This window comes from Jaculus jaculus, chromosome X, assembly GCF_020740685.1.
Source record: "Jaculus jaculus isolate mJacJac1 chromosome X, mJacJac1.mat.Y.cur, whole genome shotgun sequence".
NCBI lineage: Eukaryota > Metazoa > Chordata > Mammalia > Rodentia > Dipodidae > Jaculus > Jaculus jaculus.
This window is the reverse complement of record NC_059125.1, coordinates 77,439,993-77,467,014: the sequence shown is the minus strand read 5'-3', so window position 1 is coordinate 77,467,014 and position 27,022 is coordinate 77,439,993. Positions and strand designations below refer to the sequence as shown.

The window sequence follows — 27,022 nt, the reverse complement described above, 5'->3', positions numbered from 1 at the left end:
GGATTTCTGGATTTTTTTAATCTTCCAAATGAATGTGCCCAGCAAAATAGAATATATTTTGATTCAGTATGATTGGATATTCATATTTTCATTGCAACTATGAAAGTTTTCAGTAATTAAGTAAATATTTTGAAATCATAGTTTTTACATAATAACACAAATCATACTATTATTCACAACACATTTACCATTATAAAATTTAAATTTTCTGTTAAGTGGCTATTACATATCTAGTTAAATTACTGAGGTTGTTCTTGTTTTTTTTTTGTTGTTGTTTTGGTTTTGGCCAAACTTCTTATTTAGTATTCTGTAGTTGTTTAACACACACTTAACTGGGGGAGGGGAAAGGAGAGGTTCTTGTAATTCCCAATGAAATGTCAGGAAAGCAAAGTATGGCCAGCATTATCCATTTGCTTTTTGGGGTTTCTTGGTGAATAGCACTTTCCTATGAATCTCATCTCAAGTTCATACTGAGTATACTGAGATTTCTGTTGGAAGACACCCTGGAATCTTAAGTATAGCAAATACCAACCACCCTCTAAAACTTGTTTTTCTGTATAGTTAGGATTGTTCCTTCTCTCAAAGGAGACCAAAGGACATCTAGATGGCTAGATGTTTGTGGAAGATCTTAAAAATATTTGTCTCGTTTAATGGGGAAAGTCAGATAGGAAATGGACTTTACGACACTTTTACTAAGAAAATTGCAACACTAGTAGTATACAAGTCAAGTTTTAACACATTTTTAACATTTGCTGTTAAAAGCAGTATCAAATAAAATTAGACATGTTTAACTTTTTTTCCTCACAAGAACATAAAACTTATGAACGGGAACTTAAACAGGAATTTTTAAAATGCTAACACAACTATTTTTGTAGTCCTTGGGTAGTTATGACAGAACAGTTTCCACTTTTTTGTTTGTTTCTTTGACTGGGGATTTGGGTCCAAAGTTTTGTTTGTTTCTAGTATCTGCTTCTGCCTCCCCCTCTATCAAATCGGCTTCGTCTGGGGCTACCACCTCTTGAAGCTCCGCAGCTTGAACTGCTGTAGGAATCACATGGAGGAGGGTAGCCCCTTTCACAGAAGGGGGAAGGCCTCATTCTTGTCTGCCAACGCTATCACGACCACTTGAGTAGTGGTCACTTCGGCTGCTTGAGTAACTGTCTTGACTTCCACCATATCCGTCCTGTGAGCTGCTGCAATCATCACAGCGACTGCTTCCACCATAAGACGGTGGGGCCCTCCTTTAGGTGGAGCACTATGTGAGTTACCATAACTCTCATATGAATCTCTGTAGGAGTCTCCGCTGGGATGATCTGAGTAGGCCCTATCCTGACTATATCCATCTCTGTCACTATAGCCTCTTGATGGGTAGTCATCACGTGAACTGGAATGATCATAGTCACAGTAAGTATAGTCTCTTGGTGGCGGTGCATAATCTCTTGTGTCACGGGAATTTAGATAATCTCAGCTTGAATAGCTGTCTTTAGGTTAATTGTTGCTACTTAGGTTAAACAATGTGTTGCTTGGACAGATTTTGGTCACTTCCCCCAGTCGCCTATGTAGCACCTTCTGGCACTAGACACGCTGACTGTCTGGGGACTGACTCTCTCCTGGCTTCCAGCCATGTCATTCCATTTTACGTGTCAGCTGCGTATGGAGTCTTCAGCAATAGGGTCTTACCACTGGCCTTTGGTGGGTCATCAAGTACTCTGACAGAAGTCTGTCATTGTTTTGGGAGACCTTGTAGGTTTCTTTGATCAAAAGCTCATTGTGGATTGTAGGCCCAAGCTGGAAGTGGGGGTTACAGGTCAGTGTGCACTAAGAAATTGAGGAAAAAGATAACTAATATACAAGAGTTAGAGAGAAGAGAGATAGAGGGGAGAGGGGGAGAGGGAGGGAGGGAAGATGTAGGAGATTTAGGTCAGTCTTGATCCTACCCTCTCCAGTGTCTTGTGGTTCAGGTGTTTCCTGTAAGGGACTAGTGAAGGTTCAGCCATTTGGTCTGTCTTTTAGGAAGCTCTAACCCCCATTCCACTGCTACTGCGAAAGGGGCCAAAAGGAGCTGATCTTTTAGGAGGAGGACCTCCAATATGTGGTGGTGGTCCTCTTTTTACTGGAAGTGGTCCCCTGGAAGGACTCACGTTAAAATTCATCAAATATTCATCATCATCCATGTGTCCTCCACTTGAGGGGGGGGTCCCCAATTTCCTCCACTTCCTCCTCTTCCTCCTCTTAGACCTCTGGGAGGGCCTCTGCTTCTTGGAGGGGGGGCAGTCCACATCATCCACTTTAAAATGATGGCTTAGTGGCTTGCTCCACCTTGATGACTTTTCCATCCAAGGACTTTCCAATCATGCCTCTGGCTGCATCCTTGGCATCTGCTGGGCTTTCAAAAGTGACAAAAGCAAATCCTCTTGATTAGTTGGTTTCCTGGTCCTTCATCAAAAGTACTTCCACTATCCGTCCATATTTGCCAAACACTGCTTCAAGGGCTTCTTCATTAGACTCTGCACTAAGCCCTCCAATGAAGAGCTTTCCTGGGCGATCTGCCTCAACCATTTTTTTTTTTTCCAAGTGGTAAGTTGGAGCGGGGGCAACAGTGTCCAGCTCCTACGAGCTCGCCGACTGGGCCTTCGTAGAACCTTAGCGAGTGTGGTCTGCTGCACATTCACAGAACATAAAGGAAAAGCCTCTCCAACCACTGTGCAACGAGCAGAGGTTGTTCATTTTTAAGATATTTTATTTATTTATTTATTTTAAAGAGAGACAGAGGTAGAGAGAGAATGGACATGCCAGGGCCTCTAGCCACTGTAAAAAGAAAAAAAAAAGAAAACAACTCCAGACACATGTGCTACCATTTTCATCTGGCTTACTTAGGATCTGTGGAATTGAACTTGGCTCCATAGTCTTTGTAGGCAAGTACCTTAACTGCTAATCAATCTCCCCAGCCTAAGATTATTCATTATTTTTTAATTCCATGTCCTCAACAACATAACCACTTAAATAATTTACATTGAAATCTGTGTCATGAATTTGAGATTTTTATCCCAAAATAGTTAATGTGCACCAAAATGTTTGACAATGTTCTACTCTTACAATAAATATTTTCAGGGAACTAAAAGTCTTACTTTTTTGTGCCAGCAAACTACTTTTTCTTCCCAGTGACAGACTTTGACATACATCTTTAATATATTTCCTGTCTTCTGCACACCAACTTGCTGATAGTTGTTTGTATATTACCTTTATGGAGAAAAAGAAATATAAAATAAAACACCTTTCTCCCTGGCACGGGAATTTCTGAAAAATAGTTTTCATTACATTGCCCATCAAAATGACATTAAATAATTCTGACACCAGACATTGTTTCGTGAGCTCTGTGCTTTCTACCTTTTTTAAAACAAGTTGCAGTATCACTAAAGGTCACCATTAATTTATGTTTAATAAAATAGATATCATAGATATATTTTAGGCATTTAAATGTTTTGAATTAGAAAAATGTATATTTGGACAATTATTTGAGAAATATGCAATCATTTGAATGTTCCTTGGTAACTTTAAGGAGACAACAAGGGGTGTGTGCTAAGAATTTTTTCTTACTAAAAATTAATGCCCATATTCTGATATATAACATGAGGAAAACTGAATCATATGTGAAACATCTTCATGTTCTACACCCCGAAATTTTCCTTGATTGATTTTATGCATTAAAATAATATATTTCAATGTATTATTAAAATTATCAATAAATCATAGATGCATCTTATTTATAAATCTGTGCTATGCATCAAATATGCATGATAAATATTTATATTTCCAATATTTTTAAAAGTTATTTATTTTCTTTTTATATTTAACTGATGCAGAAAAACATGAACGTGTAAATAATAACGTTGTGTGATGTGATGCTTTTATATATGTCTACATAGCTTATTGTTTAAACCAGGTTGAAAATATTTATGCCCTTGTGGTGGTTTGATTCAGGTGTCCCCCATAAACTTAGGTGTTCTGAATGCGAGGTTCCTAGCTGATGGAAATTTGGGAATTAACACCTCCAGGAGGCAGTGTATTGTTGGGGGCAGGCTTATGGGTGTTATAGCCAGTTTCCCCTTGCCAGTGTTTGGCACACTCTCCTATTGCTATTGTCTACTTTATGTTGGCCAGGGGGTGATGTCTAGTCTCTGCTCATGCCATCGTTTTCCCCTGCCACCCTGGAGCTTCCTGTTCAAGCCTGTAAGTCAAAATAAACCTCTTTTACCCAGAAGTTGATCTTGGTTGGGTGATTTCTACCAGCAATGGGAACCTGACTGCAACAGTAAAGTGGTACCAGGGAGTGGGGTTGCTGCTAGCCTGACTGTGTGGCTTTGGCTTTTTGGAGCTGATTTTCAAGAGGAGTGTGGAAGGATTTGAATCCTTGGCCTAAGAGATGCCTTGAGGTGCTATAAGTACAGATTGATGGGATATTCTGGTCAAAGTTGAAAGACCTGAATGCAGTAAGAACTATGGACTGTGTGTGAGGTTTGGCTTATGAGGGTGAAAAAGAGCTTTGCTTGGACTGGGATAGCAGTTTTTGTAAAAAGTTTGCTGTTATGCCTACATCCTGAGAAGTTGTGCAGCATTGCTCTGAGTAGAAATGAACTGGTGTGAGCAGAGGGATATGGTACAGAAAGAAAAATCTTTGGGTGAACTGTTGCCAGTTCAGCTGCAACTGAGAGATTACAACCTTTGAGACTGGGCTAACTGACCTCCATTGGGGCAACAAGAAGAATGTAGACCCTTTTGAAGGCTTGAGTGCCCAAGGAATGTCCTGTTCTTCAAAGTGCGCTTTATCCCCCACCTGGATTAACAAATTGGCACTCTATCTGGTATTGTGGAGTATAAGAAATGCTGGAAAGAGGGTCATTAAGGTTGCAACATGGTCTTGTGTTTTGGAAATGGCCAAGGGCAGTGTGAAGCAGGTTTGCTGGATGCCTGCATGGAGACCCCATGGGGCCATGAGGGTAATGCATGGATTGCAGTGGAGACCCAGTGGAGTCGCTGGGACCACGAGATGGCTGCTAAGGAAAGCTGCCAGCCCCGATGAAGTCTTCCATGACTGTGAGTAGCCTAGCTGGAGGGGCGGAACTGGAATGCCAGAGACTTCTTGCTGGTTAGAAATATTGGACTTGGTGATTTGTCATTAGAGTTGTTGGACTTGGAGATACACAATTTGATATTTTCCCTGTTTAAATCTTGTATTGCTTTTTTCTTTGCTATGCCTAATGCCATCTTTTGCAGTGTAAATGTTTATTCTGTGCTATTATGGGCTATTTTAGATTATTTTTTGGTATTATGGCTCAGTTAAAAGGTCTTGGACTATGGGGATGTATGAACATCATTGGGATTTATAAGAACTATGGGGACTTTTAAAGTTAGATGAATGCATTGCATTTTACATCATGTATGGTTATCAGTTTATGGGGGCCAGAGGTGGAATATGGTGATTTGATTCAGGTGACCCCCATAAACTTAGGTGTTCTGAATGCTAGGTTTCCAGCTGATGGAGATTTGGGGATTAAGACCTCCAAGAGGCAGTGTATTGTTAGGGGCAGGCTTATGGGTGTTATAGCCAGTTTCCCCAAGCCAGTGTTTGGCACATTTTCCTGTTGCTATTGTCCACCTTATGTTGGCCAGGGGCTGATGTCCACTCTCTGTTCAAGCCCTCATGTTCTCCTGCCATCCTGGAGCTTCCTGTTCAAGCCTGTAAATCAAAATAAACTTCATTTTCCCAGAAGCTGCTCTTGGTTTGGTGGTTTCTACCAGCAGTGCTGAACCTGACTGCAACAGTCCTCAAAAATTTGTCATGTTTCTGCTGACATCTTTTAAAAACATATCAGCAGTTAGATAGGTAGAAGGCATTCTGGTGCACAGTATGATGATTGTAAATGATAATGTTGAACTGTATATAAATTCATTCCTAATAATTATATATCATATTTTATCAATAACAATGTAAGATGCTACAAATTTATACCTGAGAATGCTTTGATTTATTTTATTTATTTGTAAATTTTAAAAATAAAATTCATAAAACTGCTGTATGCTTTCTGGAATTATAAGTTGAATAATTTCAGAGCCATTTGTAGTTCTTCTATATCCTCTGAAACATTGCTAGATGGTGTTATTTCTAAATCATGAACATTATTTAAAGAAACTACAATGTGATGATGGCATTTATTATTAACCTTGTATGTATAATGTATAATAACTTTCATTTGAAAAATTAACAAATATTTGTTTACAATGAGTTGAACTTATTTCCACTTATTAAATTTTTGTTGTTCCATATCTGGTAGAAATACTATGAGCAGGTTGGAGGAATAGACATCTCCCAATGTTTGAGATTTGATTGTTAAACTTAAATGTGAAGACTGTCCTAACATAACATAGTACTGCAGTGCAAATTTATAATCCAATGTTTATTTTGTTTTCTGAGATAAGTCCAGGCTTGCCTTATGCTCACAATCCTCTTTCCTAGATTGATTAAATGCTAGGATAGCAAGCATGGACCACCATATACATGTAGAATCTACATTGAGCAAGCTGCCATAATTTTTTGAAAGGAAAATTTATTAATCTTAGCATGAATTTTCATTTTAATAAAGCTATCAATTTATTATTTCATTATTTCCATTTGTTGTATGTTTGGGAAAAAATAAATTATTATGATAATATTAAGTAAGACAATTATTTGTTTTCCATGTTATCAAGGATTTCTATTGTTTTCCATGGTTAGTACATTTCCATCGGGCATTTCTGGAAACCCATGTATTCATTAGCAATTACAATAAAATAAACAATGAGCATCTCAAGATAAATCTAGCCAAAGAATTACATGTTAGATAGTGAATGGCATTTATACTGAAAATATGAGAAAGATCCATCCATATTTGCATTAATTACCATAGCACCTTCAGGTACATATATGTTAAATCAGGTCTTAATTTTCTTGATGTGATTCATATTTGTAAATATACTGCACAGATAATAGTTTTAAGCAGGTTTAATTTACAATAATTTTAAAATACCTATGTTATGTCATATTTTATGTACAAGTCATATACAAGTAAAGGATATTCTTACTATTAGAAAATAAATAAAAATCTAGAATGGATATTTCAAATAAAAGTTTAGTCCTGGTATAGTAGTATACACCTTAATACCAGGACTCAAGAGGCTGAGACAGAAAGAATTTGAGTTCTAGACCAAGCTAGGCCGGTTATAGAGGCCTTGTCTCAGACTAAAAAATAGGTATGACAGATAAATTATTCATGATATGTATGTAGAATGAATATAACTGGGCTTTAATTATTTTAAGTGTGATTGTATGATAACTCAAAGAAATATTATTAACCAGTCCTTCTGATTAATAAATAGTAATCACCACTCAACTACGTGATCATAGAAAATCAAGAGTAACATTTCTACATAAAACTATACATTTGGTGTAAATTTCTGTGGTGAGATAGAATAAATATTCAAGTTGGTAATCAATCAATCTAGTTCATTATTTAAAAGACACGTATGACTTTGACTGTTTTCAGCTATCACTTTCTTGTAAATTCTTATTTGTTGAATAATAGTTGTTCTTCATTATGATTTTGTAGGCCTTAATAATTGAATGCTACAGGCTGTCACTTTAAGAATCTCTTATTCTCCATTGGCAGAAAATCTCCCTCTTGACTAAAAGAGACAGGAGCAATGAAAAGTAACTTTGTATCTTTGGCCTGCTGTAAGAAGGAAGGAGAATACCCTGCTGTATTCATGGGCCATTGCTTATGGAAAAGGAAGAAATAGGAGGCTTGAGCAGGAGTTCAGATGGGGAACTGAGAGGTCATGGAGAGCAATTCTCAAAGAATAACAATGGAATAATCCTGGACCCTAAACAAGATGCAGGGATTCCAAATTCCTTCATGTAGCACATGGATTTTCTCTGCTAATGTTCTTATCCTTTCAGTCCTTTACTGAATGTGTGATAAGAACCTAGCTTCTGCTTTCTTTAGCTTCCTTTTTTAATGAATTGGAAGTAATAATGTATCAAGGAGTTTTGGTGAGAATGAAATGACCAAATTAATGTAAAAAATTAGAAAATTCCTGGAACATAATAAAGCTTTAATAAATACTATTGTTATTTTAAGTATTAAATTTCTCTTAGTGAATCAAATATATAACCAAATAAAAAACATATAACTAATCCTGGTGCGAAAGTGCCTCAATCATTTAGAAGGAGGTACGTAAACTTAGTAGCAAGGTTTCATTTGTTCAGCCACAATGAACTTAGGTAAGAGATATTTGAATTATTTTTTCTTCCAAATTAGAACAATAAATATAAACAAACATAAAGTTTGAAATTCTATAGTTCGTTGTCTATACCCATACCACCCTGAATACACATTATCTCATCTGAAATTCTACAGAAGAAACAAGATTAAAAATATATCCACTTGGCTTCCCTTCCCTACTTGGTAAATCAGAAGGTCAGCTTAGAACCAAAGTTCATCCATCTATGGGAACATATCAATACAGTAAATTCAGTCATCTGAAACTAAGGTAAGGAAAAAGAATTGAGTTGTAAAGCAATAAAAATTGCTTTTTTGCTAAAGCCTCAACACTATCTTCCAATGTATAACTTTACAAAATATCTAACTCTTTGTATTAAAGGTGAAAGCCACATACACTTTTGGATAAATAAGGGCCAAATGACCTTAGCTAGATGGGATAATATTTAGTTCTTAACATAATGAAATTTTATTAATTAACTAAAAATATTTATGTTCCCTTGGGAATGAGAAAATGTATCCCAGTACTAATTTTATCTAAAATCAAAGGAATTCACTGAATTAATGGGTATATACTCAACAAAAATGATCTGGATTTATAGGAGCTGAAAATACAATATGTCTCTGAACATTTAGAAATTGCACTTCTGGGTAGGTAGTCTAAATAAGGAAATGGGCACTTGAGATTCCTTCTCTCTATATATGTTCCTAAAGTGATATAAATAGATAGATGATAGTTTGGAGAGAGAGAGAGAAAGAGAGAGAGAGAGATGATAGACAGATACATAGTGTATGAATGGGTTTCTGGTATTGTTTACCTGCCAGGGTCCTATTTATTTCAGTATTTGGATAGAGAAATCATGGAATATGTACATCATAGTTAATGTTGTATAACTTTAAAGAAATTAACTTCACTTATACCCATCCATATAAATAAGTTTCCAAAACATATTAAGTACACTATGTTAAGTTAAATGTGCACGGTGTTAATTGATATAAATTAGAAAACTCTGTGGTGTATGTATTCATTTATGTATCATTAAACTTGAAAGAATCAATTTCAAAGAAGACATTGCAGTAAATGGATGAGTCCATCTTACAAGACCAGATCAGATGAGGAAACTACTAACACAGCTGTCATGAACCACTTCATTGCCTGAAAAAGTTCTCACATGCATTGTTCTATGACTTGCTCCTTACATGTCATATTCCTGACCAACAATACTTTACTGGTTTGGTCAATTTCAAAATTCTGTATTGTGTCCACTTTGTCTAATAAGTGTAGACAAAGAAATTTGTATAATCAAAATTTATTCTAGTCTTACACCAAGACTTAATAAACGAAGAACATCACAAAATTAAAAAGGGTTGTCATGCATCTGGTGAAAGAGGAAATGTGTGCTATGCGGGATGGTGCACACCTTTAATCCCAGCACTCGGGAGGCAGAGGTAGGAGGATCACTATGAGTTCGAGGCCACCCTGAGACTACATAGTGAATTCCAGGGCAGTCTGAGCTAAAGTGAGACCCTCGAAAAACTAAAGGAAAAAAAAAAAAAAGGAAACATGCACAAAAAACTTAATATATGTCCAAAACAGAACATAATGTAAAATTTCTATGATAAGAGCTGATAGCTAAAAATAAATCAAAAGGGAAGAATGTTTTGTCTGTGTTGGGCCTTGAAAGGCCCAGATACAAGGCCTAGTGGAACTTCCTGAGCCTAGCTAAAGTTTAACGATCTGCCTCTGGCCAGCTATGACTCAGCAAGACACCTAATGGCCTCTGGCTTGTTACTTCTGCATAGGAGTTGGAATTCCCCCCTGCGCACACGTGCTTAAAACCAATCACTTGAAAAGTCACAATATACTATTGGCCCTTACCTCTCCCTCCATCCTAGAATCCCCACCCTCGTTCTCAACACTATATAAGCAACCACCTGTAACAATAAAGTGAGTTCCTGCTTCGACAAGACTCCTGGCTTGGTGGCGTGTTCCTGGCCATGGACACTCATCCTCCTCCTCAACCCCTTGGGAGGAACCAGTGGGCCTGGTCCTTCCTCAGCACTACCCGCTGGGGGAGCCCGGCATGTATGTAGTGTCATGAATGTAAGAAAACAATAGTCTTATAATATATGCATACTTTTAAAAAATGCAAATTAACAAACGCCTGGAAGTATATATTGAAATGTTAGGAATAGTTAATACTGGTTAGAAAATAAATCAGTTCTTCCATAAACATATGTTTTCATTTCTTTGTAATATAAACCTAAAAGTTGTTCCTAGATAGGTAAATTGTTTAAAAACTTGAAGACCCGCATAGCTGCTTCCAAAGCAGCCATGCTATTTTGCAATATAACCAGAAGTTTCTCTGAAGTTCTCAACAATTTTTTAATGTTTATTATTATTATTATCATTACTAACAAGATGCTTCCTATGGATGCATCATTTTTGGTATCCTCTTTTCCCTCATCTCTGCCCCCATTCTGTTGAGGACACTCCTCAGTGGGTGTTGCATTTATTTCCCATGGGTTGTGGTTTATGCATTGTGGGAGCAGTAGTCAGTTATTTTTGCAGGGAGGGAATGCCTGTGGGCATGATTTCTCAACCTGCGCCTCTTACAATCTTTGCACACCCTCTTCCACAAAATTCCCTGAGCCATGGTGGGTGAGTTTTAAGTTTCCTTCGGTAATGAGCTCTTAGGATCCTCTGGATCTCTGCTTTGCAGGTGTTAAGTATCCTCAGGGTCTGTCTCCTACACCTTAGTACTGATTATCAGGAACAGCATGGAAGCAGAACTCTTGCTCATCTTCCCATTACTCTGTGGATTCAGCTGTGGCTTGTCTGAAAGGTGAGGTGTAGTTATCTTCTCCACATTTTCTTCCTTCTGAAAAAGAAGAACATATTCTCCACCAGAGAGTAAAGTGAGCATAGTTTAAATGGGATAAGCATTACTAATTTAGGGAGAATTTGATGTATGTAACCTCTCTTTTAGCCAAAGACTAGTTAGAACTTGACACTGGAGAACATAATCTTTGTTTCCATAGGATTCTGATCTGGTTCCCAATTCCAGATATGGGTTCCTTTACACTGAGCAGATCTCTTAGTCAATCATAAAGCTATTGGTTACCCACTGAGGTTGTGTACCACTACTACACTGGTGTTTATATCATGTCAGGGTGTTTGCTTCTGAGTAGCTTAGGCTTTGGTTGCTTAGACCATTATTGGCCCTTTTCCATCAGTAGTAGCTCATGTAGCTTTCCAGCACTAGACAGGATAGCTGTCTGGGGACTGGTTTTCTTTAGAATTCCAGCCAGGTCACTCTGTGCCCTAGGTTAGCAGCATAGAGTGTCTTCAGCAGCAGGGTGTTAGCTCTTGCCTCAGGCAAGTAACCAAAGGCTTTGACAAAAAGCTGTCTTGATTTGGCAACCTCATAGGTCTCTCTGATCAACAGCTTAATGTGGGTATCAACCAATCTCTGAAACTGGGAGTTACAGGTCAGAGACAGAAAAACAACAACAACAAAAAACTTCTTTTAAGCTTAGGCTTCATCCCACCTTCTCCAGAGCCCTCCTTTTCTGGTGCTCCCCCTTACTCATTTTGAGGGTTATATCCTTTAGGCTATCTCCAAGGATAAAGTTTTCTATGGTATGAGCTCATTTTGGATTTAATTTTGTGTTTGTTTTAACCCTCTCCCTTTCACCCTCCTCTACCCAAGCCCTTCAATCCCTATTTTCTGGGCCTTGAATTGCCTATCATGTATGACAGCAAATTCAAACAAGTCCAGGTTAGGAACCACAGATAAGTGAGACCATGTGATGTATGTCTCCCTGTGATTGTGTGAGTTTACTGAGTATGATCTACTTCAAGTCTGCCCATTTTTCTAAAAATTTCATTGTATCGTTTTCTCTTATTGCTGAGTAGAATACCATTGTGTATATGTACCACAGCTTCAATTATCCATTCATCCAATGATGGGCATCTGGGTTGATTCCAGTTCTTGGCTATAATGAATTCAGCAGCTATAAACATGGTTAAACAAATGTCTCTGTATTGATACATGGAGAATTTAGGATAACTGACAAGTAAGTGGATAAATGTGTCTGTTATGTTCATCCACCTCAGGAATCACCAAATTGATTTCCATAGTGGTTGTACAAGTTTACATTGCCACCAGCGGTATAAGTTCATCTTTCCCAACATCCTTGCCAACATTTGTCATTATTAGATTTTTTAATGATTGTCATTCTTACTGGAGTAAGGTGGAATCTCATAGTTGTTTTAATTTGCATTTCCCTAATTGTTACTTTTGCTTTGTTGGACAAGATGCACAACCAGAAGCAAGTTATAGAAGGAAAAAGTTTAATTCAGCTCATAGTTTCTAGGGTATGTCTCATCAGTGTAATAAAAGCATGACAGCCTTGAATAAGAAGACTGTATCAACTCAGTAGAAAAGAAGAGAGGTAGTTTGCACTGGTATGGATGGCTGGGCTATGAAATCACAAGGCCCTCCCTGCCCCAGTGATACACTTCCTCCAGCAAGGCTTCACCTCAAAAAGGCTCTAACAGCTAGAGATAAAATGTATTAGGCTTAATCAGAAACACTTTCAGGGTTGAGTATATTACATTGAAATTACCACATAGAACTATATTTGAATTTATGTGGAATTGTAAATGACTAATACTTTAATACAGGTTTATAAACAGTACATAGCAATTATCTATAATATTATTTTTATAACATTTAGAATCATGGAATGCATTTTAAAGAGATTTTATTTATTTATTTTTATTAATTATGAACCTTACTATATGAACATATTGCATATTGGTCATATTCCCACCAGGTTAAACTACTTCTCACATTCTCTCATTCCACTGAGAGCCCTACTCCTCAGTGGGGTTATTGGTATTCACTGTGGTGTTAGGAATGTACCAGTCTCTGTGGGGTAGGAAATGCTTCAGAATACACTTTTCTACCCTGTGGATTTTGCATTTTTTCTACCCCCTCTTCAATATTTTCTGAGCTTTGTAGGATGTTTTATAAGTTTTCTTTAGAGTAGAGCTCTCAGAAGCCTCTAATTTTACATTTTGATGAGTTTTGAGCCTTCTCAGTGTATACCATTATCTCCCTGGAGGGGGTTCTCAGGTAAGCAGTGTGATTCATACTCATGTTTAATCCATCCCTTCCGTGGTAATGTTTCCTGAGCTCTGGCAGATGTGACATTTGAAGATATATTTTGGCTACATTATTCTAATTAATAATGCTTTATCACATTTCATTTGGATAAGGTTATCTGTAATATCACATATATAATTGCACTCTTATTTAAGTTTTGGTAGAAAATTTTGTTTTCTTGTAAGTGTACTCCTTTTTTGTGCTTTGCTAAGTTTTTTAGTATGGCGTTCAAAGTGAAAATTTTAGATCTATAATATTAGAGGTAGCAGATTCAGATTGAACATTGACAAATGTTATAAAATAATATATGTTTTTGGGAGTCTTGCACTATATCTCATTGTTATGCAATATAATTTCTCTAGATATTAGGGACTTATATATTCATGATTTTTTTCTTTTTTATTGACAACTTCCATGATTTTAAACAATGTTCTCTAGTAATTCCCTCCCTCCCCCCACTTTCCCCTGTAAAACTCCACTCTCCATCATATCCCCTCCTCCTCTCAATCAGTCTCTCTTTTATTTTGATGTCATGATCTTTTCCTCCATTATGAAGGTCTTGTGTAGGTAGTGTCAGGCAATGTAAGGTCATGGCTAAGCAGGCCATTTTGTGTCTGGAGGAGCACATCATAAGGAGTCCTACCCTTCCTTTGGCTCTTACTTTCAGTCCGCCACCTTTTCTTGCAATGGACCCTGAGCCTTGGAAGATGTGTTTGAGATATTTCAGTGCTGAGCTCTCCTCTATCACTTCTCATCAGCATGGTGCCTTCTGGGTCATCCCAAGGTCATTGCCATATGAAAAGAGAAGCTTCTCTAACCAAAAGTGACAGTAGTATTAATATATGGGTATGAACATTAACAGAAGTGCTTACTGGGCAGTTTGGTGAGCATAGTATATACATTTAGCCAGACAGCAGCACTTACTTGCCTGCAAAGGCTAACAATTCAACTTCAATTCCTCAGTACCCATGTAATGCCAGATGCACAAAGTGGTGAATGCATTTGGAGTTCTTATGCAGCATCTAGAGGCCTTGGTGCACCAATTCTTCCCCCACCCTTCTCTCTCTCTCTCTCTCTCTCTCTCTTTCTCTCTGCCTCTTTCCCCCCTCCCTCTTGTCTTTCTCTGCTTACAAATAAAAAAAAATATATGTATTTTTTAAATGTCACCTTGGGGTTCACACACTTAGCCTTACATAAAGTAAGAAATAATCACCATGTCTTGAAGATGACAGAGTAGTATATTTTTAAAGAAAAAGCCTTGGGTAATATGTTGTATTCTTTAAACTACTTGACATTCTCTGTATAAACCATGCATATTTAGCATAGTTTCTACATTAAATAAATCATCTAATGTATGTCAAATGAACAAATGATTTAAAGAAAGAATGATTTATGTCAAGCAAGTGTAAAATTTATATTGACATAATAAGGTTAGCAAATGTCACCTAGAAGAGTCAGGAGAATACTTAAATAATTTATATTATGTTATCATTTATTTCTTAACTTTAATTACATATATGTGTGTATGTGTATGTACTTACGGAGTACAATATGCCATTTTGGTGTTTGTTTATTATGTAGAATCATTATGTGATGGTAAATAACAAGTACATAAACTCATATATTTATTTTGTAGTGAAAGAATTTATAATATAGTAGGTAGCAATGTTATAATATAGAATGTAATATTATTTTTATATCAACATTGTTTTTATTATGTCACTCAAATTTATTCTTTCTGTATAACTGAAACTTTGTACTCTTTCACCACCATCTACCATTTCCCCATGTCTTCTGGTCACCATCCATCAACCTACTCTGTAACTGTGAGCTCAAAATTCTAGAATTCATAAGTAGCAGAGACCATGCAGCAATAGTTATTTTTGATATCTGGATTATTTCATTTAGCATAATACCCTATGGGTATTATAATAATGTAAGTGATGTTACATATTGTGGAAAACATTAATTTTAAGCTTCTATTTTATATAGTATGATTTTTCTTAATTAAAGAAAAAATTTTAAAAGTTACTTCATGATATTGAGATTTAAACTTATAGTTCATTACTTACTAAGTGTTGCTTTTTGCTGGAGACACCTTATACAGGGAAAACATATAAATGATATAAATCATGGGAAGACAAACAAGAAATTAAATAAATCTAGAATATAGAATATCATATCTAAATAAAATAATTTAAAATCTTAAATTTTATATTCAAGCATTGACAATCTCACTACTGTCTAGTCTGGAAGGTTAATACTCTATATTTTGAACAGCTTAGCATTCATGGTACAAACCCATAATTAGCATATTAAAATGTTTAATAAACTTCTTTGTTACTGGTGTAAAACACCAGCAGTTTCATGGGAGGAAGCAGAGCCTCATTTCCATTTTTCTTACAATGCTCCTGGTGAATTTCTAACTCAGGAGATCCCTCTGCTGGTGAAAGGGATTGCTAAACTATAAACAAAATGTTGTCAAGGTCTTGATTTGATTTCTAGAATGAATTATGTAAAATGCTTGCACTACAACCATGCTATGCAATTGTTGAATGTTACTGATGAAAATTATACCCAATGACATCAATTTTCTGAGTGCAAATCTAACTTCTACCCTTTTTCCTTCCCTCTCACCAACTAAGTTATCTTTAGATAAAATCTGATTGACGTGATCTTCTTTAACCTTCCAATTTTCTTCACACAAATACCTATTTGTCAATTTTGCCAACATTTCTGTTTTCTATTCCTACATTGTCCATTCAAAAGCCAGTATACTTGTTCAAACCTTTTTATCTTCTATAATTTTCACATTAATTACCATTTTTGTATCATAATTTTATGTGGAAAAATATACATAATTCATCATGTTATTTTAGATGCATATTTCAATGAAAATAAGACTAATCATATTCTTATGAAACTGTCATCACACTCCATATTCAGACTTTATATTCCAAAGCAAATAGTATATACATCAAACAATGACTGTCATTACTCTATCCCTTCAACTATTTGTACATAATATTTTAGGTCCTATCTCTGTGAAACAGAGTACCCCAATTATGTGAAATTACATATCCTTCCTCTTCTGTATGGATATTTCTTTTTTACAAGTTTTTCAAGATTAATGAATATTCTAATAGCATTTTAAGGCTGAAGAACATTTCATTATATGCACTTGTTACATTTAATTGGCATTGATAAATATTTGGACATTTTCAGCCTTTTCAGTTTTATAAATAATGGTTACAAATTATCTGCCCACTTACCTACTTTTACATATATTGTGTTTATGTTTCTAAGTAGAATTTATGAATAAGAAGGTAATGTTACATGAATTATTGAGTAATTATATAATGTCTTTCAAAGCTGCAAAATAATTTTACATTTTAATTTGTATTACACTAGGTTTTCAACTTCCATAAATCTTCAAATATATTTGTTATTTTCAGTTGTTTTCTTTTGTCAATTTGTAGTTATCATGTTTATAAAGTGATAGCTCATTTTTGTTTTGGTGTCATTTACATGTTTCTTCAGAGGACTGCCTACATAAATATTCTTTCTTTTTCCTTTTACAACTGTATTCTGTCCTGTTCTGCTATTCAGCTATAAGTGTACTTAATGTCTTCTGAAAATTAATCCGTTACAATATACATTATTTGTAAATATTTTATCCTATCCCATGAATTGATTTTAACTTACTTCATATTATACTTTGGCATAAACATTTTAAATTTTTCACTTAGTTTAATTTGTTTATGTATTTTTCTTTTATGTCTTTCATATATAAAGAAAATTTCCAAATCCAAAAATATAAATATTATTTCATCTTTTGTTATTTTGTTATTTTCATTAGTTTATATTAAGTATAAAAATAATAGTGTTTTGATCTTTTCTTATAAATTTTATAATTTTATGAGCCTTATAGTATCAAGTCTCATCTATTTTAATGGACAAAATATATTTTATGTCATTAAACATATTTTTAAATATATATGTACACTGTGAGATAGCTCAGATCACCTTATGTTAATATATGAATTACCTTACATGTATATCTTCTTAATTATAAGTTTATAATGTACTTTCAACAATCTTTAAAATGAAAAATGTAGGGCTGGAGAGATGGCTTAGCGGTTAAGCGCTCGCCTATGAAGCCTATGGACCCCGGTTCGAGGCTCGGTTCCCCAGGTCCCACGTTAGCCAGATGCACAAGGGGGCGCATGCGTCTGGAGTTCGTTTGCAGAGGCTGGAAGCCCTGGCACGCCCATTCTCTCTCTCTCCCTCTATCTGTCTTTCTCTCTGTGTCTGTTGCTCTCAAATAAATAAATAAAAAATGAACAAAAAAAAATTTTAAAATGCAAAATGTAGATATTAATTGCAGTTACCATCTCATGCTGTGTTATCTAGAAATTATTGCTCTTATCTAACAGATATTGGTTATCCTTTGACCAATATCTCCACAATATCTCATACTGTAACCGCCTGTAGCCACTGTTTGATTATTTATTTCTTTGAATACAGTTGTTTAAAGATTACACAAATGAGTGAGATCTTACAGTAATTGTCTTTCTCTATCTTGCTTACTTCCCCTAACATAATGTCCCTCAGGTTCATTCTTGTCACAAATGAAGGTATTACTATATCTCTAAAGACAATTTATAATTCTAATCTATACCACATTTTAGTTATTCATCTTTGAAAGATTTATAAGTTGATATGATACCTTTAATATTGTGATTAATGTTGCAATGGACATAGGAGTTCAGGTATGTCTTCGGTGCTCTAATTTTATTTATTTTAAGAATATCTCAGAAGTGGTATTGCTAGATGATATGGGCCTTTTATTATTTTTTGAGAAGTCTTCATCCTATATTCCATTTTGTTTATTCCACATTCTCACTGAAAGCATTTCAGATTTTCGTTTTCTCTGAGTGCTTGCTAACATTAATTATTCCTGTCTTTTCTATAAAAAGGCATTCTAATATGTACAGTGTCAAGTTTCATTCAAATTTTCATCTACATTTCTCTGATTCTGTGATATTGATATGTAATATTAACATACCTGTTGTTTATTTATAAACTTTTTTGAGGTTATTTAACTAGATATGGACATGTTTAGTATGTAAACAACCCATGTTGGTACCATCCTTTTCCTCCTCCCTGCCCTTTTCTGAAAAGGGCTTTCCTCATTGGGGATGCAGGTCAACCCCATGGGGATTTTGGGTCATGAATTATGGGGGGTGAGAGGCAATGTCTCTGTGTAAAATATCCTAACTTGTAGCTCTAACATTCTTTCTGCCCCCTCTTCTACATGCCATGCTGGGAGCATTTTGAATCTACTTCAGTGATGGGCACTTAGGAGCCTCTAGATCTCTGGTTTGGTAGGTGTTTAGTGTCCTCAGTGTCTATCTCTATCACACTTCTGCTGATATCAGATTCACTAATAAAGTAGCACTCTTGCTCATTTCCCCAATTCCTCTATGGTTTCATCTGGGTTGTTTATCTTCTCAGGTCCAGCTCCCATCTGAAAAAGAGAAGCAAATTCTCCAATGAAGAATGAAGTCAGCACCAGTTAAATAGGATAACCATTATTAATTTAGGGACAACTTAAAGGGCGTAGACCTTCTTATAACCAAAGGTTAGTGGGAGCTTGACAATGGAAAGCAGAATCATTATCTGGATATGACTCTGACTTGTTTCCCATTTTCAGATATAGTTTCCTTTCGACTGAGCATATCAGTTAGCTAATCCAAGGGCACTCGGAGCATTGTGGAAGAAGGGGTTGAAAGAATGTAAGAGCCACAGGGTATCCACAACCTCACAGTAGATCTAATTACCCTCACAAAACCTGTTTAATATTGAGCTCATCAACATTTTGGAATAGAAAATATAGGAGGACAAAGAGAATTAGACATCAAAATAGAAGAAGGACTACTAGGAAAGAGTAGAGGGGGCTCACTGTAATAGGGATAGGGGAGGAGGGCCAAAGTGGGGAATAGTAAGTGAATATAATCAAATTACACTATGTTCATGTATTAAATTAAAATTCTCAAATAAAAGTGAAGAACATGAAAAATCTTAAGATTTATCTCTTATTTGCAGATGTGTAGTGAAACCAAAATTTACTATTAAGTCAAAACAGTGTAAAAACTGTTAAAAATGCATTTTTAGAATTTGTTTGAAACTTGATTGCTGAATCAGCATTCATTTCAGCTTTGCTGAATTTATATAGCCACTAATGATTTTGTAAATAAGAAGTACCTGAAGGCATACTGATGAACCAGAAATAGAAATTGGGTAGACAGTTCAGGGTAACAGGGCCCCCAAAGTGAAGAGCCTTTTTTTTTTTTTTCTTGGTCAAAAGAAGGAAGTATCCTTGGACCTATAGGATGAATCTGTCTTGTGTCTTATTTCTTTCTTTCAGAATTAAGATTCCTGAGAAGATTTCCACCTCTCTCAGGAATTAGACCCCTTATGTAGAAACTTAATGGATCTGGATTTTCCTTCCTTAAAGAAATTCCCTTCCCTTAAGAATCCCAATCAGGGGCTGGAGAGATGGCTTAGTGGTTAAGCGCTTGCCTGTGAAGCCTGAGGACCCGGGTTGGAGGCTCAATTCCCTAGGTCCCACGTTAGCCAGCTGCACAAGGGGGTGCTAGCGTCTGGAGTTCCTTTGCAATGGTTGAAAGCCCTGGCGCGCCCATTCTCTCTCTCTCTCTCTCTCTCTCTCTCTCTCTCTCTCTCTCTCTCTCTATCTCTCTCTCTTTCCCGGTGTATCTTTGTCTCTCTCTGTCACACTCAAATAAATAAATAAAAGTGAACAAAAAAATTAAAAAAAAAAGAATCCCAATCAGTCACTAACTGGTTTCACCTCCTCATCTTTGGAGACTTCCTCCTGTATCACTGGAGACCCTCCTTTCTCTTAAGTTCTAATAAAACCTTTTTAAATTTTACCTTCCCTATGTCTGTGAAATTCATTTGTTGAAATCAAAAGACAACAGTCTGGAAGCTACAAACTCAGTATTCAGTAGAAGCTCTGCCTGACCATGACCTTCTGGAACCTTAGTTTCTGAGTCATTGCCAACCAATAGCTGAAAAAGGCCCTGACACTTTAAAGGAACCCCAAATTCCTGAATCAAACATTCTCATTGAAAATATTTGGAAATACAACAAACCAAATGTTTATTTCATAAGTTATAACAATATTGAAGAATGTTAGAAATTAGAGTGTCTCTATTTCTTTGACCATCCAGAATAATAATGGAATCTAAGATTAAGTCATTTTCTAAATTATATTAATTTTTCTGTTATTTAATCTTGTTATGTTTTTTGCTGTTTCTAGCCACCAAAGATTATTAAGCATACCCTCCATTAAAAAATTCTATGAACACTGCACAGTGACATGAATTAATGAGATTATAGTTTTGAACCACTGTGGTTTAATATTGGCATTTAGATTTAGCAAATAATTTGTTCTAAACATAGACGTGAGTTTGAAATAATCCATGATCAATGAAAAGTTTATCTTGAGGAGATGATAAACATTTTAAGCTTCAGAGAGCATTTTTGTCCTTGCTGAAGGGAATGGAAATTCACTGTCATTTTTAGTAGGACAAATGGATTTAGTAAAAAAGAAATCAGTAGAAATACTATTACCATAAAACAGACTATAGGTATCATATTCTGAGAAGACTAAAATCATATGTCTTTGTATAGGTTACAAATCCATCCAATGTGCAGCTACATGATATTGAGAAAAGCAACTTAGGAAAGGAAGCTGAGACTACTAAAGATATAGTTCCAGGAAAAAGAATACATATCCACATATTAAAACAAATTGTAAAACAATGAAACAAACAAAACCTTCAAATCACAGTTATCTGTGTATAATACTATTTGTTTCCTATACACCTTAATTAAGAATATACTTTCTTATAAATGATAACTTTCTTATTTTCAGGTAATGAATGATTAAGACTTGCTATAGTAATTATTTAAAAAAATTAATAGTACCACTATGTGTATATTCTAAATGCAATATCCACTTCCTCATAAGTTCCAGCAAGAAAGTGGGGATGCTAAATTTACAATAATAAGAACTGAATTTGACTAACAAATATGTCCCTTGATGTGGATTCTTCCCCTCATAACACAACATGAATACAGCCTGGCTATTACCTTGACTTCTACACTACAAAACTTTGTGGAGGAAAGTCAGTCAAGGCAAACTGATGAGAGCAATATGTTGAAATAACCTGCATTTGTCCTATGCCCCTACTAACAGCAAAATATATTTCCCATGAAAATGAAAGGTACTTTTGCTTGAGTAATTCATACATTGCTCACAAAAATACAAAATAGGGCTGGAGATATGGCTTAGCGGTTAAGCGCTTGCCTGTGAAGCCTAAGGACCCCGGTTTGAGGCTCGGTTCCCCAGGACCCACGTTAGCCAGATGCACAAGGGGGCGCACGTGTCTGGAGTTCGTTTGCAGAGGCTGGAAGCCCTGGCTAGCCCATTCTCTCTCTCTCCCTCTATCTGTCTTTCTCTCGGTGTCTGTCGCTCTCAAATAAAAATAAATAAAAAAAAATTAAAAAAACCCACAAAATAATTTAATTGTTTACACATTAGTTAACCAAGATTCTTATAAAATAGTGCTTTCACTTCTCACCATCTCTGCAGTGGAGTGCCAGGGCTCTGGGGACATTGAAAAAGAGGTGGATGAAAGATTATTAATACTGCTCTAATTGTTGACCAGAAAAGCTTATTTTTGTAGAACAAGAAGCTTTGAAAGTTTAACTAAATAAAAGATCTCTACTTCACCTTCCAAGGATCAGGGAATATTGCAAAAAGAGTGGAAGGAAAGAATTTAAAAGCCAGAGGGGGGTGAGGAATTTGGGACATTATTTTCTAGATATGAAGTGACAAGGCATTCATGACTTCATAAGGTTTGTAAACTACAGTTGGTTCCCTAAGATATGCACAGCATTAATCCCATCAAAATTTTGACATGGATGGTGAAAGAGGAAAGAAAAAAGATATAAGAATACAAGAAGGACTAGTCACAAAGAAGAGGTGTCTCAGTAGAACCAGGTAGAAGAGAGAAAAAGGAAAGAGATGGGAGGTGAATATAGATAAATTACAGTAATCTCATGGATGAAAATTCAAAATAATGTGCTTTTTTAAAAATTAAGCTTTAATATATCTGATGAAAAGCACTCTTATTCTGGAATTTACCCAAAAGAAATGAAAGCCTTTAATGGTATCTTCAAAGAATGGAACATTTTTCAATATTAAAATATATTTAGTAGAAACATTAAACTATATAGATTAATATGATAATTATAATGCTGAAAGAATCCAGATAACATACTTTATGTGACTCATGAATCCACTAATGACTAATGTACATACTCTTACCTGCAATACTGCAGTGACAGTATGTGTGTGTGTGTGTGTGTGTGTATATATATATATATATATATATATATATATATATCAAATAATACTTTTCAATATGTGTAGTATATTGTATTCCAACTTTAAGTTAAAAATTTATGCTATGTGACATTACTCCACACAGGTTTTATCCATATTTACCTCTTTTATGTACATAAATATAAATATTAGAAGCTAGGATTAATATATATGAAAGAAAATGAGATTTTGGGTTTCCTAAGTTTGGGTCTCTGTTGCAATTAGCTTTGCATTGTTGCTACAAAGCAATAAACAAAGTCAGCTTGTAGGAAGAAAGAACTTATTGTGGACAACAGACTTCAGGAGAAACTTCATGATGGCAGGAGAAATCATGGCATGAGCGGAGTCTAGAAATTGACTCATGACCAACATCAGATTGACAAAAGCATTAGAAAAGTGTTCCAAACATTGGTAAAGGAAGCTGGCTATATAAGGCCACCCCCAACAATACACCTCCTCCAGGAGGCTCCAATTCCCAAATTGCTATCAGCTGGAAACCAAACATTCTTAACACATGAGTTTATGAGGGAAGCCTAATTCAAACCATCACAGTCACTTTGCTATATTAAGCAAATTCTTTCCAGATATATCTATTTTCCTGCTTTAATATTTATTGTTGAGTAATATTCAATTGTGTATATATGCCCCATATCCATTATTCATTTCTTGATAGGTATTTGCATTGATTCTATGTATTTGCTGTTGTAAATACAGCAGCAATAGATATGGATGTGGAAGTAACTCTGTAGAAGGACATAGAAGACATTTAAATTCTTGTTCCACAATAGTCTTTAGTGTATAGGACACATGTTTTTCCCTTGCTTTGGAAATATTTTGTACAAAATATGTAGTTTTATTTTAATTAATTTCTGTCTGTAGCTAGAGTTGTATCTTTCAAATTAAAATGCCTCTCTTTGTCTTTTTTCTCTTTCTTTGAGTCAGTCTGTAAATGATAATGTAGTAGTCACAGTTAGATTCACTAACACAGTTATTAAAATTTTCCATAAAATATGCAGCTCTAATCAGACACTTACTACGTAAGTACATACTTACTGTATACGTATGTGCCATACACCATGCCTATAGGATAAGAAATATATGATGTGGGGGTCAAGTCATTTGTTTCATAAATCTTGTTATTTATAAGTAGCTAAAGGTAGATAAAGCAATGGTTAATACTTTGATCTTGATAGAGAATATAATTCAAGAAAGCTTACACTCAAAATTATAATGCAGATTTTTTGAATGAAATCTTTATTAAGAAAAATATATTTGTGGTGTATATCAAGCAAAAGAAATTATATATTTTATCCTGTTATTCAAAAACAAATATTTTATAATATAATTGGATAGTCACAAACAAGCACAAATATTTTTCTCAAATATTTTAGTTGAATTAATTTTCATAATGAAACATCAAATACTAAGAAATTTGGACAAAAATTGAAAGAATCTTAGGTTAAATAGCAGATTGTATTACTTTATTTATAATACCTTCTCAGTTTTCCAAATGAATACACATTAAAATAATGCATAGATATTCACATATATATATATATATATATGTAATTTACACATTGAAACTTGATAAGTAAAATAAATTGTATATTCTCATAGATGTATTTACCATAGCCTTCAAGATAGTCATAGCCACTTCTATTATTAAAGCTTCTAAATATCTATAAGGAGATAAGTGTAACTACAAACTCTTATAATTCAATTTAAAGTATTCTAAGAAGTTGTAGTTACCTTCATGTTGCTAGCACAAAACATCCAAAGAAAAGCAGTTCATTGGAGAAAAGGATTTATTTTGTTTTACAATCTCAAGAGGAAGTTCCATGATGGCAGGGGAAAACATAGCATGTGCAGAGGCTGGATATCACCACCGACAGAGGTGGAAAACAGCAGTAGCAGAGTAAGCTGAACCCTAACAAAAGGGAGCTGTCTATAACACCTCAAAGCCTGCCCCCAACAACACACTACCTCCAGTTAGACTTTACCTTCTAAGTTGCCATCGGCTGGGGACCAAGTAATCAAAACACATGAGCTTATAGGAAAAATATAAATCAAGGCACTACATTCAGTCCTTGGCTTCCCAAAACACATGACCGTTTTAATATTAAATACATGCAGTCAAACTTAAAGTAACCATAGCTTTAAATCAATCTCAATACTGTTCATGCATCCCTATGTGATGTCTCTTAACTGTGAACTGTAAAATGAAAAACACATAATGGTACACAGTAAACATTCACACTGCTGAAGATAGTATTGCAAGAAAAGATTGAATCAAGGTGAGATTTTAAACAAACAGGGCAAACATTAAATCTCTTTACTCCAATCCAGCATATGTAACTAGTGCCAAAGTCTCTTAAATTCCAATTCTGCCCCTCCAACTGGGCTGCTTACAATCCTGGGAACAAACCATTCCACACCAGCAGCTCTCTGATACCAGAAAACAACAACAAACACAGCTTAAGTTTAAGGTGATTTTGCTGATTAATCCCAATGGAATCTCTATTGAGGGAGAAAAAAAAAAAAAAAAAAAAAACAGTAATAGTCAATAGCTAGAATGCAAAGTGAAAAGAGGCAAATATCAGTGCAGATAGATGAAGAAGAAAGATACACAGAGTAAAGGTAATAAAATTCTTTTAATATATCTTGATTAAGAACGCTCATTAATAAAATAGAAGATTAGTATCACTCTAACTGTACATATCTTATTCCTGGTGATCATAAAGATTCTGACTCTGTATTTCTTATTTGACTGTACAATCTTTTTCTCATCTGTGGTGGTTTGAATTAGATGTCCTCCATAAACTCATGTGGTTTGAATGCTTGATCCTTAGCTGATTGTAATTTTGGAGTTGGATCCTTACTGGAAGGGGTGTGTTGTTGGGGGTGGGCTTATGGGTATAATAGCCAGTTTCCCCTTGCTGCACTGTCCTGCTGCTGTTGTCCAATTAATGTCGGCCAGGGGGTGATGTCAAGCCTCTCTGCTCATGTGATGCTTTCCCTGCCATCGTGGAGCTTCACCTTTACTTTGTAAGCCAAAATATACTCTTTCTTCCTATCAACTGCTTTGGTCAGGTGTTTTGAGCTAGCAAGGAGAGAATAATTATAACACCTTTCCTTCTCTATTAGCACATACCTGATATACATAAAGAAATCTGCAACCTTCTGGAGATCTTAGTTTCTATGCGACATCTCTTGCTCCATTCCTCTCATTACAAAAGTTAAACCAAATTGCTATTCATTATTCATTTCATTTATTTATTTATTTTTGATTTTTTGAGATAGGGTTTCATTTTAGCCCAGGCTGACCTGGAATTCACTCTGTAGTCTCAGAATGGCCTTGAGCTTGCAGTGATCCTCCTACCTCTACCTCCCAAGTGCTGGGATTAAAGGTGTGTGCCACCACTCCAGGCTCACTATTCATTATTCTTGTCCTTTCATCCAGAGAACTATGATTGATTTGTGAGTAATATTCAACAGGTATGAAGTGTGATCAATAGCAATTTCACTGCAAGTGATTATGAAACAATAAGTTAGTTTAAAGATCTATCACATTTGCACATTTGATTATCAGAATACCCATTGGAGGTTGTTTTCACTATTTATGGTGTACTGAGAAGAAAATTGGACCTTGAACTGTCGAGGACTACATAATGACAGTATTAGGACCGTAATCCTATTCTGTCGAAATCCAAAATCATTACACAAACAACAGATTGCAGTAGGGTGGCAAGAGTCTTTACATTAATAGATGTGGCATTTCCTTATATATAAATTTAAAAAAAATGAAAATTAAATAAATCACTTATAAATGGTACTCCCTCTATATGGCTGTAATCGGTAAGTAGATGTAAGTAATATAGAGCAAGTCTATGTTGAGTATGTTTCTACAATTGAAAAGACAATTAATGGAAATTGTTAGTAAGTTGACTCATTCTTAGAAGTGTCAATTGTATATATATAGACCTTTTTCATGGTAATTCCTAATTTACTGTGTCCATCTTTCCCAGATATTTCCAACAGAAAATCCTGGCCTTTCC

General features: G+C 35.3%; 1 pseudogene; it reads right to left on the bottom strand.

The window, feature by feature from the left end:
* Positions 1–959: 959 nt before the first annotated feature.
* LOC101603054 lies at positions 960–2,559 on the bottom strand (annotated as a pseudogene).
* Between the last annotated feature and the right edge of the window lie 24,463 nt (positions 2,560–27,022).